This window comes from Triticum aestivum, chromosome 2A, assembly GCF_018294505.1.
Source record: "Triticum aestivum cultivar Chinese Spring chromosome 2A, IWGSC CS RefSeq v2.1, whole genome shotgun sequence".
In the NCBI taxonomy this organism is placed as follows: domain Eukaryota; kingdom Viridiplantae; phylum Streptophyta; class Magnoliopsida; order Poales; family Poaceae; genus Triticum; species Triticum aestivum.
The window spans coordinates 361,301,183-361,307,551 of NC_057797.1; positions in this window are offsets into that span (position 1 = coordinate 361,301,183).

The window sequence follows — 6,369 nt, forward strand, 5'->3', positions numbered from 1 at the left end:
TCCCTGTATGCAATAATAGGTATAAGGGAAACAATTACTAAGAAATGACGGTTGATGACTTATACTACTGGAAGAAAAATATCTACTGATCTACCTTATCTTAATGGGAAACAAAGCAGGAGAGTAGCAATTCTCAATCAGTGTGATTCATTCATATTAATTGAGACATTATCTTAACAATGCCTTGTTTCAATGTGTATAAATAACGACAAAGAAGAAAATTACCATTCCTAAAACAATGCAACTGATTCATATTAACACAGACATTATCTTAACAATACCTTGGTTAAACATGTAGAAAGAACTACAGAGCAGGATAGTACCATTTGTAAAACACTATAACTGATATATAATAAAAGAGACGTTAGCTCAACAATACATTTCTTAAACATGTACTCCGGCCGATCCCTAATAGAAATGGTACTCCCGCTGATCCCTAACAAGTTTTGTAGTTTTGAGATAAGATTCCATAGCCAATTCTGAGAGTGGCATTGCTTAATTTTACCGGCGTCATTAGATTAACAAAAAGCATAAACAGTTCCATGGGAGAGTGGGCGCAACAACACCATGTGCTTCCATCTACTTATAAAGGGGGTGACGGCGAGTTTATTGTAACAAAGCAACAAGCAACATGTCTGGGTTGGTCCAATTTTTATTCACTTAATGGGAAAAGACAACAATTCAATTGCTTCAATTCAATGTTTATTTAAAACAGTACCAATACAAGTAGCACAGCATCTCAAAGCACACTACACGATCATGTGGATGAAGGCAGGTACTGACCTTTCATGACGCAGACAAGATCACCTATGAATCTGCCAACACGAATATGAAATCCAATCTCGTTTTGTGCAGTTGAACTAAATCAAGCAAAGTCGTCGGTGTGACATTTAAGTTCGCTATAGCAACAAGTTGAATAGATATCCCTGTTTTAACAGAGGCAAAAAAGGAAGCAATTACTGGCCAATAAAGGAGGATGAAACATACAACGACAAAAATAAGCATCTAACTTATCTTGATGGAAAACAAAGTAGGACAGTAGCATTTCTAATACGGTTGCATTGATTCATAATAACAGAGACATTCTCTTAAAACAACATTCATTAAAACTGTATTTTAGTTTTAACAGTGGCATTACTTCAATTTTCCAGCGGCATTCTTAGATTAGCAATAGAAAAATAGTTGTATGGGACATGGGACATGCCAGCACCATGTGCGTCCACATGTATAAATGGGTGATGCAGAGTATGTTGCCAAGCAGCATATCTGCGTTGGTCCCATATTTGTTCTCTTTGAACATTTTTCCTATGTGAGGGCAGCAAATCTAGTCCTGCACAAACTACCCGACCCCCCAGTTTCTTTCCTTTTCCAACAAAGAGATCGGTTCCTTACAAATGTGTGTACTGGGTTACCCCCCTTTTCCCTTTTCAACCAACAAAGTGGTTGGATAGCCAGTCTATACTACTTTCCCTCCCTCCTTTCCTCATTGAACCACATCCTAGATTCATGCTCGACCCCACCCCACCCTTCTTTCCTCTATGAACCAATACCTAGATTCGACTACAGAATCAAAAAAGATCTGCATGCAGCTAGAGCAATGACGGTTTCAAAGAAAGTTATACCTTAGGGTCATCGAGATGTGGCTAGGCGTGCGGCGGGAGGCCGGATCTGCCCACACTACCTTAGGGTCATCGGGATGTGGAAGAAGGGGTCGGTGCCCCCCACACACAAGCGCTGGGTGAAAGAGAACAACGCAGCCGGCAGTCGATGGCCTCCCTCATTGAAGGCGACAGAGTGAACGCTGCACCTCCTCCCCTTCTCGGTGTGACGAGATCCGGACGGCTCCTTCACCAGCTGTGAGGGGGGAGAGAGAGACAAAGGCCAACACAGTCTTGTTTAGATCTAGTGAAGAGGGTGAGAGACTGTGAATATAGCAAATCCTAGCAAAGGAACTCTGAGCCTCCAGCATGTACACATATATGTAGTGCGGCGAGAGGGTGGAGAGTGCAAACCCTAGCGAACAAGCGATGAGGCTCCAACTTATATAGTACTTATATAGTACTCGTGTATACTACTAATATATAGTAGAGTGGTTTTCTTTTTCTATCCATAACAATCGTTTTAAATTGTGTATGTACGAAACGAAACTCTTTATTTAACGTACCAGTGAAGAAAACTACTTACGATCAACTAACGATGCACGCGTCCTGGTCGCACTTCCTGTCCTTCACGAGCGGTACACTACCCTCTGTTAAGTGAACGACCACACATGCGCTAAATTATCGGAAAGGTGTGAGAGTGTGTACAAATAAAGAATTTTAATTTCAATTATCGGAAAGGTTTGAGAGTATGTACAGTTTGCCCTTTCTCGATAATTATGGTTTGTTGTGTTTAACCTAAACTTGGTTAAACTTTACAAAGTTTCAGAGTAAATAAAAACACACCGCTACTACGTCCATCCGGGTTTTTAGTCCACACCATTTTTTAATCAAAGTTTGACCACATATTTAGTTAATAGCTGGACAAATAAAATTACATGGGAGTTGAAGACAAAGTTGTGAGAAGGCTTAGAGATCAATACAAAACTTATGCTCTTAGTACCAACGTCGATCCTTCTTCGAGGAAACATTTGGTTCATAGCCAATTGTGTGATAAAATTGCACCAACGTGAAAGACGACTACATCTCCAACACAACCAAGGTGAAGTGATGAAGGATATCATCTTTGTTGGTAACAAGCAAAGGGCACTGATGGAAGACAGCTTGTTTTCATGGAAAATCGATCAGCATCACCGACCGATGCAACCATGAGCATCGATAGGTCATCGTGGTGATGCATCATTTATTTGGCATCAAGTTTGGGTGAGGCACCAATGAAGTTCAACAAATCCTCATTGTGGTCTGTTTCTTCTCAGTAATCGAGCTCGAGGAAGGAAGAACCACGTGGCAGAGGACACTGAGGCGGAACAACAATGGCCATCCAAATTTATGTGGTTCCACTAAAATTGAGGAAGACATGCCCGGGTATGGAGATACACATTGTTGTTTGCAAGAATAGAAAAAAGGGATATAGTGTTATTACATTGTTTTGGCAGTGGTACAAGATTAATAGTGACATCTCAATTGTCAATAAGAATTAATGAAAAGTACACCAACAAACAGAAGCATCATGATTATCTTGATGGGAACTAAACCAGGATACCCGAGAAAAAAAGCAGGACAGAAGCATTAATGAAAAGTACTTAGAAGGGATCTCACTTTACCATGGGCATTGCTTCATTTAACCAGTGATAGTATTAGATTAGCAGCAACAATAGGGGCATATGGACAATGACCGCAGAACCACCACCTACTTTTTGTCGAAATAACATGTATACCTCCACCGAGGCATAAACTAGGACAACTTTTCGAGTGACCTTTCCTCTATAATAGTAAAAAATAGGTGATGTTAAACCAGCCGATGAACCCTAGCTACTGTACATGGGGAGTTGGGAAGTAGTAGCATAGAAGAAAACCTGCATGCAGCAACCTGGGGAGCTGGACCAGTACAATGAAGCATGAAATCCAAAAGAAGTTATACCTCAGGTGGCTGAGATGTCGCTTAGGCAGGCGGGAGGGATCTGCCAACACGACGGCAGTGAACAAGGGCGCGGAGGACCTTTGTCTGTGCCAGTGCTGGCTCAGATAGGATGGTGCGCATCGGCTTCCTCCATCGCCGATGACGACAACGTCAATGCTGCACCTCCTCACCTCCCGCAGCGGACGAGATTCGGCTGGATCGGTGACTACCGGTGATGAGAGAGATAGATTGGACACTATCATCTTGTTTAGATATGGAGAGGGTGAGAGAGCGAGATGCCAGAAACCCTATCAAACAAGAGGCTAAATATACAATGGAGTAAAAAATTCTCTCTGTAGTAGTGGTTTTAAATAGAATACACGCGTTCCCGAAAAAAATAAATGAAAATGGGCGTACAATTTTTTTAACATACCAAGAAAGAGAAGTTGATAAAAACACACCCCCGCTTACAGGTCGCAGTTTGTATCGCTCACGTGTGGTCCCCGACCCTCCATTATTACATGAACAAATTAAAGGGTAAAATTATTATGTACGTAAGCTACCTCTTCGTGTACAAATGTGCTCCATCGTGTACTCACAGGTATCTCGGAGGCAGAGTGAGTGCATGTACATTTCTTCTTGTATGTCCTACTCCATTTATCTCACTTCATATTGTTTCCCACTCCTATGATATTCCTATCCTAGGGAAAAATGAGGTGGTACTAAGTTTGTGTGTGTAGAGAGAACAAGAAATCCATGGTGTGTACGAGTAGTCGCGAGAGTCATCGCACACACACACATAGACATAGACATGCATATCCGTGTTTACGTAAAATTCCATCTCCATCTCCATCTCCATCTCCAATCATATTTGTCAAACTTGCACATTATTTACGTTGTTAATTATATATGCAGTAATATTTACATACATCATCTCTTGTTTGCGGGCGTCCGGACTGCTGCCACGCCCGCTCTTGACCAACCCGAACCCTCTTCATGACCCATGCGTGCTTGCCGCCTGAAATGGTCAGTGCCGCATTCATGCCCAGCCAGAGCGGACGCGACCTCTCACTGGTGCCAGCATTGAAGTGCATGCCGGCCAAGAGAGCGTAGCATGCTCCTCTTCCCGGTGCATGCGACTGCTCCACGTGCAAAGGTCGCAATAGCCGGCCACAACATGCATGTAAAAAGTTCTTGGGAGTCCGTGCTACAGCTAGCTGTCCTCCCCTCCTCGTCAATCTCTTCTAGTAGTGCTAGTACTCCATGGCGCGATCCATCAACAAGCAGGCGGGAAAGTTATCGTATACTCGGTTTGCGGTGAGTGGAATGTCGAGTGACCGTGTGGGGTGGAGCCGTGGAGGAGGGTGGGACACGTAACGCGACATACATGATTTAAACGTTGGTTTTGCTCGATGGCATGATCCAACAAAACAAAACGTTGGTTTCTCTCTGTTTCCATTTTGTCTCCGGAAAAGCAGAAACTTTCCACTCCATTTTCATTCCTACTCCAAGGCTGCCCCATTACAACATTCCATCAAATACAAAGGAAAACTAACACGCATGCTAATGCATCTCAATGATTCACAGATCATAGCCAATATTTACTTCACAACTAAAGACAAAAGTTGTGAGAGTGTGTACAAAAAAACTAGTCATGGGGTCTCTACGCCGTAAACACTAAACCCTAAACAAGATTTAATTTCCTGGCTAGGTAAAACATGTCAAAGGAAAGAAGGCTGGCACCCTCGGATCATACGATGCTTTTGTGCAGTTCCACTAAAATCGAGTTGAACATCCCTATTGGCAAAGATATTGAAGAAGTGTGATTAGAAAATAGTACTGGCACTAGTTCATCAGACATAAACTCATCACAAATACAAGCCGGTAGAAGTAGAGAAAGATCCACATGGAGATGGAGCTACATGGGGAGCTGCGGTAGTGGAGCAAGATGGCTCCAAAAGGAAGTTGTACCTGGGACGTCGGGTTGTAGCTAGAAGGGTGGTTGGGAGGCGGCATCAGCCCATACCGCGGGGACCCTGATCGGGTTTTCTCCCTCGCCGCTGTCAACTACATTTATGTAGAACATCGTCCCCTTCCCCCAGTGGCGGGATCAGGCTGGATCTTTGACTAGCGGTGTGGCCACCGTCGTTCTATGCTTGTGAAGAGACCAACCCAAGAAAGTAGGCTTGTAGCTTAGGCTCCTGCTAGTGTATATATAGTGGAGCAGTTTTCTTTTTCTCTCCATATCAATCATTTTATATTGTGTATGTGTTATTGAAGAGTGAAATGATTGTTGCTTCTGCCGACTAACTTATTGTGTAATTAGACTGTTCCTCAGTGGCCCCTACACGCACTCCCCCTACGTGTATGACCGTTCCTGAGTCTCACTTGTACTTATGTCTATTTTCTTGCATGACACGTAGATAGGATGCACATAGAGGAATTTTGTTACTGCATGTTGTTACGTAGTACTACTAGTACCTACTCCCTCCTTCCGGTTCACTACTAGTACTCCCTCCGTCCTGGCTTATTGGTCCCCTTTGTACTCAATTCATGGGCTCATTTTCCTTAAGAACTTGTCTTTACCAACAAATTAATATTGGGAATGCATGCGTGAACAACGAATGATAAAACCTTGCATGCAACGTTTTGACAAAGCATTGACTTATGAACATGTGAATGTGAGGGACTACAACCTCATGCATGCATGCAACAATCACACGTACACATGGACGCAAAAATGCGCATGACGCCCTAATGCATGCATGTCCGAGCACACGACGGTACACACACGGTCACGCTCAAGTGCTC